This window comes from Heloderma suspectum, chromosome 3, assembly GCF_057233095.1.
Source record: "Heloderma suspectum isolate Gila_16-S chromosome 3, 16-S_ref, whole genome shotgun sequence".
NCBI lineage: Eukaryota > Metazoa > Chordata > Lepidosauria > Squamata > Helodermatidae > Heloderma > Heloderma suspectum.
In genome coordinates, this window is record NC_139460.1 from 292,972,579 (window position 1) to 292,986,134 (window position 13,556).

At 46.5% G+C, this 13,556-nt stretch overlaps 1 protein-coding gene across 1 annotated transcript in view; it reads left to right on the plus strand.

The window, feature by feature from the left end:
• Nucleotides 1-13,556, plus strand: part of AADAC (arylacetamide deacetylase) — a 50,906-nt gene that overhangs the window by 13,651 nt on the left and 23,699 nt on the right. The window lies entirely within an intron of this gene.

A 13,556-nucleotide genomic window follows, 5' to 3' on the forward strand; every position in this document is an offset into this window, starting at 1 on the left:
AGATGATGGATTATAAATTCCATAATTCCTAACCATTGGCCATGCTGGCCAGGAAGCACTTTGCTGAGGACTCCCTCAAGCCTGCACAGAACATTCGGTGCCTTTCCTCCTCATAGAAAGCTGAATATGAGCCAACAATGTGATGTGGCTGCAAAAAAGGCAAATGCTATTTTGGGCTGCATTCATAGAAGCATAGCTTCCAAATCCCGGGAAGTACTAGTTCCCCTCTACTCAGCACTGGTTAGGCCTCATCTGGAGTACTGTGTCCAGTTCTGGGCACCACACTTTAAGAAGGATGCAGACAGACTGGAAAAGGTTTGAAGGAGGGCAACAAAGGTGATCAGGGGACTGGAAACAAAGCCCTATGAGGAGAGACTGAAAGAACTGGGCATGTTTAGCCTTGAGAAGAGAAGACTGAGGGGAGATATGATAGCACTCTTCAAGTACTTGAAAGGTTGTCACAGAGAAGAAGGCCAGGATCTCTTCTTGATCATCCCAGAGTGCAGGACACGGAATAATGGGCTCAAGTTACAGGAAGCCAGATTCGGGCTGAACTTCAGGAAAAACTTCCTGACTGTAAGAGCGATATGACAATGGAACCAATTACCTGGGGAGGTGGTGGGCTCTCCCACACTGGAGGCATTCAAGACGAGGCTGGACAGCCATTTGTCAGGGATGCTCTGACTTGGATTCCTGCATTGAGCAGGGGGTTGGACTCTATGGCCTTGTAGGCCCCTTCCAAACCTACTATTCTATGATTCTAAGCTAAATTAGACATTTTGCAGGGACAGAAATCTGGGAACCCAGTTCTCTAAGACCTTAAAAGTGGCAGGGAGGGAGCTCAATCTGGAGGAAAGCAGCAGCAAATGTCAGAGGGGTGTTTACATTTCCCCCCAGTAGTGACTTCTCCCCTGTGCTTCCCTTCTGCAACTGTCCTTCTCCCATCTACAGCAAGCATGACAGTTTGGGAGAGGCAGCTGTGTGAACAGGGTTTAGGTGAGAAGTGGCAGGTGATGGAAGGGTTCAGAAGCCCTTCCCAGATCTGGGTCTGTTTCGGAGCATCTGATTTGGCCCTGAGTTAACCACAACAAACCTTCCATAGCCCTTGAACAAACACCATAAGAAAACAGTTCAGCTGCTGCAGCTTCTTTCAAATGCAAACAGCTGATTAGGAGTTCATTTTATGCTTATCTCAGCGACTCATACTATGTCAAGAAGACAATAAACATAATGAGATAAAGCTCCTTCCCAAGACAAAAACACAGACACCTGGTCAGAGCCATAATCAGCCTTCCTCAACCTGCTGCCCTCCAGATGTTGTTGTTGTTGTTCAGTCGTTCAGTCGTGTCCGACTCTTCGTGACCCCATGGACCATAGCACGCCAGGCCTTCCTGTCCTGCGCTCTCTCCCGGAGCGTGCTCAAGTTCATATTCATTGCATCCGTGATGCTATCTAGCCATCTCATCCTCTGCCGTCCCCTTCTCCTTTTGCCTTCAGTCTTTCCCAGCATCAGGGTCTTTTCCAGGGAGTTTTCTCTTCTCATTAGGTGGCCAAAATATTGGAGCTTCAGCTTCATTATCTGTCCTTCCAATGAGCACTCAGGGTTGATTTCCTTTAGGATGGACTGATTTGACCTCCTTGCAGTCCAGGGCACTCGTAAGAGTCTTCTCCAGCACCACAGTTCGAAAGCATCAATTCTTCGGCGCTCAGCCTTCCTTATAGTCCAGCTCTCACAGCCATACATTACTACTGGGAAAACCATGGCTTTGATTAGACGGACCTTTGTCGGCAAGGTGATGTCTCTGCTTCTTACTATGCTGTCTAGGTTTGCCATAGCTTTCCTCCCCAGGAGCAAGCGTCTTTTAATTTCATGGCTACAGTCACCGTCTGCGGTGATCTTGGAGCCCAAGAAAGTAAAATCTGTCACTGCTTCCATTTCTTCCCCTTCTATATGCCAGGAAGTGATAGGGCAGGATGACATGATCTTAGTTTTTTTAATGTTGAGTTTCAAACCAGCTTTTGCACTCTCCTCTTTCACCCTCAACAAGAGGCTCTTGAGATCCTCTTCGCTTTCTGCCATTAGGGTGGTATCGTCTGCATATCGGAGGTTGTTGATAATTCTCCCGGCAATCTTAATTCCGACCTCTGATTCATCCAGCCCGGCATTTCTCATGATGTACTCTGCATATAAATTAAATAAGCAGGGTGACAATATGCAGCCTTGTCGTACTCCTTTCCCAATTTTGAACCAATCGGTTGTTCCATGTCTGGTTCTTACTGTTGCTTCTTGACCCTCGTACAGGTTTCTCAGGAGACGGATAAGGTGGTCTGGTACTCCCATCACTTTAAGAATTTGCCACAGTTTGTTGTGATCCACACAATCAAAGGCTTTAGCGTAGTCAATGAAGCAGAAATAGACGTTTTTCTGGAATTCTCTTGCTTTCTCCATGATGCAGCGAATGTTGGCGATTTGATCTCTAGTTCCTCTGCCTCTTCGAAACCCAGCTTGTACTTCCGGTAGTTCTCGGTTCTCATACTGCTGAAGCCTAGCTTGTAGGATTTTGAGCATCACCTTGCTGGCATGTGAAATGAGCGCAATTGTGCGGTAGTTTGAACACTCTTTGGCGTTGCCCTTCTTTGGAATTGGAATGTAAACTGACCTTTTCCAGTCTTGTGGCCACTGTTGAGTGTTCCAGATTTGTTGGCATATTGAATGCAGCACTTTAACAGCATCGTCTTTTAGGATTTTAAATAGCTCGGCTGGAATACTGTCATCTCCGCTAGCTTTGTTGTTACTAATGCTTCCTAAGGCCCACTTGACTTCACTCTCGAGGATGTCCGGCTCAAGTTCAGTGACCGCACTATCATGGCTATCAGGGACATTCAGATCTTTCCTGTATAGTTCTTCTGTGTATTCTTTCCACCTCTTCTTAATCTCATCTGCTTCTGTTAGGTCCCTGCCTTCTTTGTCCTTTATCATGCCCGTCTTTGCACAAAACGTTCCCTTGAGATCTCCAATTTTCTTGAAGAGATCTCTAGTCTTTCCCATTCTGTTGTTTTCCTCGATTTCTTTGCATTGTTCATTTAAGAAAGCCTTCTTGTCTCTCCTTGCTATTCTCTGGAACTCTGCATTCAGTTGGGTATATCTTCCTCTTTCTCCCTTGCTTTTCGCTTCCCTTCTTTCGTGAGCTACTTGTAAAGCCTCATCAGACATCCACTTGGCTTTCTTGCATTTCTTTTTCTTTGGGACGGATTTTGTTGCTGCCTCCTGAACAATGTTACGGACCTCCGTCCATAGTTCCTCAGGCACTCTCTCTATCAGGTCTAATCCCTGAAATCTATTCCTCACCTCCACTGTATATTCAGAAGGGATATGACTGAGGTCATATCTGAACGGTTTAGTGGTTTTCCCGACGTTCTTCAATTTAAGCCGAAATTTTGCAAGAAGCAGCTCATGATCTGAGCCACAGTCAGCTCCAGGTCTTGTTTTTACTGACTGTATGGAGCTTCTCCATCTTTGGCTGCAAAGGACATAATCAATCTGATTTCGATATTGACCATCTGGTGACGTCCATGTGTAGAGTCGCCTCTTGTGCTGTTGGAAAAGAGTGTTTGCTATGATCAGCGTGTTCTCTTGGCAAAACTCTATTAGCTTTTGTCCTGCTTCATTTTGTACACCAAGGCCATGCCTGCCTGTTATCCCGGTGATTTCTTGACTTCCTAGTTTAGCATTCCAATCCCCTATGATGAAGAGGACATCTTTTTTTGGTGTTAGTTCTAGAAGGTGTTGTAGATCTTCATAGAACCGATCAACCTCAGCTTCTTCGGCCTCAGTGGTTGGGGCATAGACTTGAATTACTGTGATGTTGAATGGTTTGCCTTGGATTCGTACTGAGATCATTCTATCATTTTTAAGATTGTACCCCAGTACTGCTTTTCCCACCCTTTTGTTGACTATGAGTGCTACTCCATTTCTTCTAAGGGATTCTTGCCCACAATAGTAGATATGATGGTCACCTGAATTAAATTCGCCCATGCCTGTCCATTTTAGTTCGCTGATTCCCAAGATGTCGATGTTCAATCTTGTCATCTCATGTTTGACCACCTCCAGCTTACCTTGATTCATTGATCTGACATTCCAGGTTCCTAAACAATATTGTTCTTTACAGCATCGGATTTTCTTTTCACCGCCAGACACATCCACAGCTGAGTGTCCTTTCGGGTTTGGCCCAGCCGCTTCACTCTTTCTGGCGCTACTTGGAAATACCCTCTGCTCTTCCCCAGTAGCATATTGGACACCTTCCGACCTGAGGGGCTCATCTTCCGGCGTCATATCTTTTAGCCTTGTGATACGTTCCATGGGGTTTTCTTGGCAAGAATACTGGAGTGGGTTGCCATTTGTCTCCAGTGGACCACATTTTGTCAGAACCCTCTGCCATGACCTGTCCGTCTTGGGTGGCCCTGCACGGCATAGCTTATGGCTTCACTGAGTTACGCAAGCCCCTTCGCCACAACAAGATGTATTGGAGTACAACTCCCATCATCCCTATCCCTGCTCTAACAGTACCGTGTCATATTGTTAGAGCAGTACAACAATGGAACCAATTACCTAGGGAGGTGGTGGGCTCTCCTCTCCCACACTGGAGGCATTCAAGATGAAGCTGGACAGCCATCTGTCAGGGATGCTCTGACTTGGATTCCTGCATTGAGCAGGGGGTTGGACTCGATGGTCTTATAGGCCCCCTTCCAACCCTACTATTCTATAATTCTGTGACCCCCACCCCAGCACAGCATGACAGGAGCTGTATTCCAAGATGTTTCAGCACCAGATTTGGGGAAGACTACGGCAATCTGTCTGACCCGGGGCCATATCTTAATGTTCTAGATCTTGTTTAGGCATGAAAAGGTTATGGAATAAAACAAAGCGACACACTTTGTGAAAGTACAGGCTTGGTCATTGTTGCATGTTCAAAGAGAGGTCAATCAGCGAGCAAATAAGCATGTGCAACGGCTCTTTTCTTTATGAGGTTTAAAGGACTAACCTCCTGCTGGGAAATGCTGAGTCAGCACAGTTGCCTGGGAGGCAGTTTATACTCCTCAAGATGACCTGGAAATATTTTCAGCCAGTTCTATCAATCTTCAAAGCTTTGGACTGAAAATGACCACTCACCTGAGGTTGGGGGTGAGGGAGAAATTTGCTTGGCTTGCATTTTAATGCAAATGCACCTACTTTTGCCCTTTTGAACCAATATGCAAACCGAAACATTATCGGTTAACGTTAACGAAACGAAACGTTATCGGAAACATTATCATTAACATTATCTAGATTCCAAGGTTTTGGAACGGGTTTCTTCTGCCAAACCTGATAGGAATCCTTTCCAGCAGAAATATTATTCCTAAAGGAGATTACAGAACATAAAGCATCACTGAAAGTAATTCAAAATATCAACATATAATAAGACTAGCATTGGATTATATAGGAATTTGCTAGGGAATGTAAACTGTTCTTTGTCAAGTCCTTAGATTGGGACCCTTCTGACAGTCAGTTTAAATATTATAGCTTTCATGTTTAAAATGCTATTAGCCTGCTCCCAGCTATACCAGCAAATAGGTGTTGAATGTATATGAACTGATGCATAGGGCTAGAGCTTTTAAAGTCTTATTCCTATCGTGTGGAGCATCAACTCATGTGATTTTCAATACCTTCTACATGCAGAATCATAATATTTAAATCAGCCTTATTTGTGATTCTAAGGGCCGGTTCCTTTATGCATCCTCAACCAATGGTATGGTGCGTCTCAAAGAATCTGCTAAAGCTTAGTCGGAGATTGTAGTGATGAAGTGTGCATGGACTGGTTGGGTAAAATGACCCCCCCCCCCAATTTACTCTGTCCCTCTTCTCCCTTCTCCAGGATTTTTTTTTTTTGGTGGGCCCCTACACTTCTAATAATACTACTTTATACTTGCTGAGCACCTAAAATGGGGTATTGTATAGGACTACTGCAATATCCTCTTTCCTGGCTATCCACCCTACTATACCTCCCCTGTTCAATTGTTTCAGAACTGCTTTCCCCAGCTGGGTGTGTTCCAGTTGAAGTTTTGGACTTCAGTTTCTATTAACCCCAGCCAGCATGGCCAAGAGGCAGGAATGCTGGGAGTTGTAGTCCAAAACTTCTAGAAGGCACCAGACTGAGGAAGGCTGTTTTAGAATATGTCTGTTAAACTCCTCTTTCTCCTGGCTCCTGTCACTGCTTCCCCTTGGCTCTGCTCTATACTGCCATAACAGTCTTTGCCTCCTGCTGAACGGCAGCCACCATCTCTGCTTGATGCTTCCATTTCATTTTGTTGATGCTGCTGCTGTTAAGAATTACTCCTCAGCTCTGGCCTTTCCTACAGACTCTGAATGAAGAACATCAGTGATGAATAGCCCATCTGGGGCTTTGAAATTGTAGCTGACTTGCAGCCCTGTAAAAGCAAACAAGCACCTGCTTGTCGACTGAGGTTGCCCTGTGTTGCTGGAGGCCAGAGTTTGATGAGTATTGGTTGAGTCATGTGATAATATGAAGACATCACAGGAATCTGGTTAGAAAAATGTTGACCTTTCATGATGACAAAGGTGAAATCCAAAGTTCTTAAAAAGGAGATCTAAAAAAAATTGCACAACCAGTTGCAGAATTTCTTGTGCAAGCAGCTCTGCATAACGTTGTACATAAAATTGTACAAGCATAATGCATAAGCACTTGCACAATGGAAAAGTTTGGTGGAGCTCCGCTAGTACTATCTGAGTTTGTGGAAGCACACCATGTAAAATGTAGTTGGGGAGCACTTATTGTTTGGATAAACCCTTATATGTAAAGTTGTTTGACTTGTAAATCCTAACAGCATTAACTGGAATATGTTGCTCAAGCCTGTTCAATTGCATAACAAAATGAAAATTCTCTTTCAGTAAAATGCAGCAATTGCATGTTTAATTATAAGTCTGCAATGGAATACTTGATGTATTCAATGAAAACATTTTAGACAGTATGCAAAGGGGAGTTTTTCTTGTTTCCGTAGTATTGAATCACAGAATCATAGAATCAAAGAATCATAGAGTAGCAGGGTTAGAAGGGGCCTATAAGACCATCGATTCCAACCCCCTGCTCAGTGCAGGAATCCAAGTCAAAGCATCCCTGACAGATGGCTGTCCAATTTCATCTTGATTGCCTCCAGTGTGGGAGAGCCCACCACCTCCCCAGGTAATTGGTTCCATTGTTATATTGCTCTAACAGCCAGGATGTTTTTCCTGATGTTCAGCCGGAATCTGGCTTCCTGTAACTTGAGCCCACTATTCCGTGTCCTGCATTCTGGGATGATTGAGAAGAGATCCTGGCCTTCCTCTCTGTGACAACCTTTCAAGTACTTGAAGAGCACTATCATATCTCCCTGTTAGATAAAAAGTTCTTGCTTTCGGTTTAGAAGAAAAGGATGCCAGGCAGGCAGCAGTGGATCCAACACTATTTTATTGAAACGTTTTGCAAAATGGGTGCAGAGCAGTCTGGACCCCGAGACACGTGTGCAAAAGCCTTTTATACCATATCACTTCTATTGTTCTTGCCAGTAACCAATGAAACAGTCAGTACATCAGCTTACCAAGTTAAGAGCCAATAAACAGTCAGTATCAGCCTACCAAGCCATTAGTCATGAGCGTGTCATTATGGTTCTCCTTTTTGCTCCGCCCACATTTTTCCTGCCGCTCGGGCTCCTACGTAACTGAGGCGCCAATGGTTATGGAGTCTCTTTTTCTAACAATTCCCTCCTTTAAGTCTTTACTCACGTCTTAAAGCGTTTAAAACGGAGCCTCTTTATTGGTACAATAAAGCAAGAGCATCTGTTTTGACAGAGCGGTTTCTATCAATCGCTGGGATAAGCCTCTGACACAGGGGATAATGCAGCAACCAAATAATACCAGAACTCCTACCACCACTACAAGCGAGATAAGGATTGAGGCTGCTAGGTGCTTCCATTTTCCAAACCACTTTTCTAGCCAGGCAGTCAGGGGGTTGTTAATCCCTGAATTCTCAGCTAACTCCTCAGATAAGGTGGTGAGACCTTGTAATGCTTTTGTTACTGTGCCGTCTGGGGCAGTGTTGTTAGGGATGAAGGTGCAGCACCGCCCACCTAACATAACGCATACCCCTCCTTTTTCTGCTAACATCATATCAAGAACACGCTGATTTTCCCAGGCCATTTGGCTAGTGGCATCTAGCTGCTCAGCCAATCCTTTTACAGCATCACGGGTATAATTTATAAATCTTTGTTGATTATAATAAATGTAATTGATCCAATCTACATTTTTGTTAATGGTCGCCCACCAAAACAGGGTAGACTCAAATCCTGCAGCGATTTGATTTCTCCCTTTGAACTCATCTGGCCCTCCCCTTGGCACCCCTATAGAGTCAATGTATATTCGATTATCAAAAGGGGTTACCGACCGTTTCTGTTGGGGTTGGCTAGTCTCCCTTGTTGGATGAAATGCGATTGAAAAGAGGACTGCCAACTGGACCAGTCCACAAACTCCTGACCAACTGAAGGGCAATACTTCATACAACTCTAGACCCCCGTAATACCACCAGAGATCAGCCCGTGGGATTGGGAGGGAATCATTTTTAAAGCTAGTGGAATTAACACATCTCCATTTGTTTGTCAGGTTCCCTACAGGCTCCCCTCCCCCTATAAGATTTTGGTATATACATCCAGTATGTTTTCTTTGTTGCACAAAAGCTACAGGGGGTATAACACGATTTTCTAATTTGAGGGGAGGGTCAACTTATTGAGAGTCTGGCACTCCTCTTCTCCCCATGCGTTAGGGTGCTGGAACAAATGGATCACACAGGTGAGGAGGGAGGGAGTGTCCCATCCCAGAGGAAAAGGCAGTACCCTTGCTACCGATCTTCCTGCAGCACAAATAAAACAGTCAGACTTATTTAAGGACTTGGAGGTGTACTTTACCCATTCTAGCCACACATTATCAGTTTCTTCTGTTATTGGGACCCCAATCTGGCTTTCCAGGGGCGCTTCTCTATCTCTGGGATCTTTATTAAGGGGGGCAGACGTGGGGCTGCAGGGGTCAGCCTGGCTTGCTGTACAACTTGCTTAATGGTTGCAAGTTGTACAGCATTAGATTGATGGAGCTTAACTGTGGCTCCATCAATCTAATCCCCACTGCCCTCCCTTTGTGAGGCAAACTTTGGCCCCTAGTGGTAGTTGGCTTTTCCGAGTACCAGTATAATAGGTGTAGGGTTTGGTTAATTGTATCTCAAAAACCTTCTTTCCTAAGCAAGTGATAGACTTCATGGATTTGTAGCATTCTGTCCCTAGAGAAGTTCTGAAGACTGTGTTTCCCCCTTCTTGGCAACAAGATTGTTTTGATCCCATTACTCCATAGGTAAGCAATGTTAGGATCCACAGCCACTTCATTTTAGCAAGAGTAGCTATTCTATCAAGCCCGATTAAGTCGGATCTTGGCCTTTCCTAGGTGCTGGGATGTATAGACAAGAGGCGATTGTGGCTCCTGGATGGCTTCTTCGCCTGTGTCCCTGGCAGCTTCCTGGGGGGTGCCAGGGAACAGAGGACCGTTGCCCGTGTCCTCCTGTTCTCTCCGGGTGACAGGAGGAGGCAGGGGTCGCCTAAATGGCTTCAACCGGCTGCAGTGTGTCCACTTGCTAGAACCTACAAGTTGTACACATGAATGGCTGGTTGGTCCCACTAGGTAGGGTCCTTCCCACCCTTCCTTTAAAGCTTCTTTATTCCACTTTTTCAGAAGTTCTTCATCTCCCGGTTGGAAGAGATGGATAGGAGCATCTAGTGGCAATCTCTGGAATGGGACAGAGTAGGCTTGTAGCTGTGAAAGAACAGACTGTAGAGAAATCAACTGGCCCCTTAACTTCTGATCTCCCATTTCCCATTTGACCTCCTCCCTCCTTCCGCAGTGTACCGGAGGCGGGAATCCAAACATTAGTTCAAATGGGGACAGCTTTATGTCTTTTCTTGGCATTTTTCGAAGCTTTGTCAAAGCTATTGGCGGAGCCTCAACCCAAGTGAGTCTTACCCCTTGCTGGAGCTTGGTTAGAGTCTCCTTGAGACTCCAATTGGTTCTTTCAACTTGCCCACTCGCCTGGGGTCTCCAGGGGCAGTGTAAGTGCCACTCTACCCCCAGAGCTTGTGCCAACGCTTGCGTAACAGCTGAAGTGAAATGTGAGCCCTGGTCGGATTCTATAACTTCAGGCAAGGAGAACCTGGGCACCACCTCCTGTAACAATTTAGCAACTACAGTTTTTGCTTGACAGTTCCTGCATGGGAACGCTTCTACCCACCCCGTCATTTGACACACTATTACAAGCAAATACCTGTAACCCCTACATGGTGGCATTTCAACAAAATCAATCTGTACCCTCTGGAAGGGATAGTACACCCATGGTAGCCCTCCTTTTGGTGGAGGGGGGGCTCTGCGGGAATTAGTTTTCTGACAGACCTCGCAGGTTGTGGCTAGTCGATGGGCGCGTACAGTTAGGCCAGGGGAGACAAATAGCCTTTGCAATAGTCAATAATGGCTGATGCCCCAGGGTGTCCAAGAGAGTGATGCACTTGTTCCAGGATAGCTCCCTGCAGGGTCTGTGGAAGAAGCAGCCTTCCATCCGTCATCTGGATCCATCCATCGTCGCGAGGACTCACTTTGTGTTCTTGTGCCATTTGCAACTCAGAGGGGGAGTATGTGGGGCGCTCCCCCCTTCTGGGTAAGACAAGGAATGTTCCTTGGATTCCTTCCCTGGCTGCTCTCTTTGCAGCCTCATCAGCTCTTTGATTTCCTTGCCTCCACTTTTCCTCTTTTTCCTTTCCATGGGCTCGGACGTGGATAACTGCCACTTGTAAGGGTAACTGGAGGGCATCCAAGAGGTCTACGATTAAGTCGCCATTGGCAACTGGGGATCCATTTGCTGTAAGGAATCCCCTCTCTTTCCATAACTGTCCGTGAGCGTGCACAACGGCAAAAGCATTTTTACTGTCAGTGTAAATATTTACCCGCCTTCCTTTGCCTGCCTGCAAAGCTCTTGTCAGGGCCACCAGTTCAGCGGATTGGGCAGAAAAATGAGGAGGCAGTCGTTCTTCATGGACACTCTTGCTATGGTTGATGACAGCCGCCCCTGTATAACGCTTCCCATCTAGCATATAACTGGACCCATCCACAAACAGATCTTCGGCCCCTTCCAACGGTTCATCTTCAAGATCTGGCCGACCCTTGGTGTCCAAGTCTAGCACTTCAAGACAATCATGATCTGGGAGCCCCGGCCCACGTGTGGCCTGTATTGCCGGTAACAGGGTGGCGATGTTGAAGCTAGAGCAGGCTTTGAAAGTGAGGCTTTCGTTTGTTAACAAGCCTATTTCATAATGGGAGTGCCGAGCCAGGTTGAGGAATTTGCTTCCTCCCCCTGACCCTAGGATTTGCGGCACCCCATGTGGCACCCAGACCTCGATGGCCCCTCCCATTGTCATTTTTTCAGCTTCAGTGCAGATCAAGGCTGCCGCTGCTACCGCTCTCAAGCAGCTCGGCCATCCTCGTGCTACAACATCAAGGACTTTGGAGTAGTAACCCACTGGCCTCCAGGAAGGGCCCATCCATTGGCAGAGCACCCCCGAGGCTACGCCCTTATTTTCATGCACATAGCATCTAAACGGTCAACTGGGATTTGGCATGGCAAGGGCCGGTGGTGACACAAGGGCAGCTTTAAGGCTGAGGAAAGACTTATTCATTTCTTTAGTCCATTTCCATTTGTCTAATTTATCCTTTTGCAGTGCCTCATATAGCGGTCGTGCTATTTCCCCATAGTCGGCTATCCACAGCCGACAGAATCCAGTCAATCCCAGGTAGGCCCTTAGCTCATGGGGGGACGTAGGGACAGGAGTGTCACGAATGACTTCGACTCTTTCTGATCGCAAGCTTCGGGTCCCCTTGGCTAAGTGGTAACCTAAGAATTTTACAGTTGGTCGGACTAGCTGCACCTTCTCCCTTGACACTTTATAGCCTCTCTCTGCTAGATGATTAAGGAGTAATTGTCCCATTTAGGCACATATCCTTAGCCTTGGCTGAGATCAAGAGGTCGTCACAATACTGGAGGAGATGCACCTCAAGGTGCTGATGGACCCAAGGCTCGAGGTCCTTTTGAAGTTGCTGACCAAAAACGACGGGTGCAAGATTGAGCCCCTGTGGGATCACTGTCCATGTTAGTTGAACCTTTGACTCACCCTCTGGGCTTTCCCACTCAAAAGCGAACAAAGGCCTCGAATCAGCGTGGAGTGGGATGCTAAAGAAAGCATCTTTTAGGTCTATGACAGTAAACCATGCATGATCTTCTGGAATTCTTACGAGAGGGGTGTGTGGGTTAGGGACCACAGGGTGGGGGGCCTCGATTTGCTGGTTAATGAGGCGGAGGTCTTGCACAAGGCAAAACCCTTTGCCCCCCCTTTTGATACAGCAATAATGGGCGTGTTGTAGGGGGACATTATCTCGATGAGTCGGCCTTCCTCTCAGAGCTTCGTTATTACTGGTTGTAGACCCAGCTTCCCTTGGCGGGAAAGGGGGTATTGTTTCATATGAACTGGTTTTGCCCCTTCCTTGAGAGGAATTTTGTATGGTGCCGCTGATTTGGCACGAGAGGCCCCTCCAACCCCGGCCCAAGCCAGTGGGTTGACTCTGTTTTCTATTAAGCACCAGTCTTCATTTGCCTCTGAGGTGGGTTCCTCCATGGCTTTAAAAAGGGCCATTTGATAGTTGCTGCTCTGCTGCTTGGGAAGTCGTACTTCCATTCTTCCATCAGGGGTGAAAGTGATCTCAATTTGGAGCTTAGTCAATAAGTCCCTCCCTAACAATGCCACCGGACAGGACGGGGTACAGACAAACGCGTGTTCTAGGTGTGTTTCTCCAATTTTAGTAAACAAAGGACGAGAAAGGGGCACTCGCGTTGCCCTTCCCTCGACCCCCATTATGGTGGTAGTTCCCCCACTTCCCGTTGGTGGCCTGTTAAGGGGGAGTATGGACAAGGCAGCCCCTGTATCCACAAGGGCATCATAGGAGCGACCCCCAACTTTAATTTTGACCATGGGGTCCTGTCTTGCCTTGGAAATGGCCAAGAGGGGTCCGGGCCCCGGTCTGTCCTAATCTCTTTCTTGTTCATACAACACTCTTTGTTCTTCCCCCTGCTTTCTTTCTCTTTCTGTTTCAGGGCTTCACAGTCTTGTTCCCAATGCCCAATCTTCCTACAGAAAGCGCACTGATCTTTTCCTAAGGGAGGCCCTTTTCTGTTCCCCTTTCCACCCTTCTTAGTCCCTCCTTTCTCTGGCTTGAGAACGGCAGCAAGTAGTTTTGCCTACCTTTTATCTTTTTCCTTTTCTTCTTCTTCCTCTCGTCTTTCATAGACCTTCTGGGCTACCTCAACCAGGACTCCCAAATCAGCCGCCAGTCCTCCTTCGACTTTTTGTAACTTCTTTCTAATATCTTGGCAGCTATTTCCTACAAACTG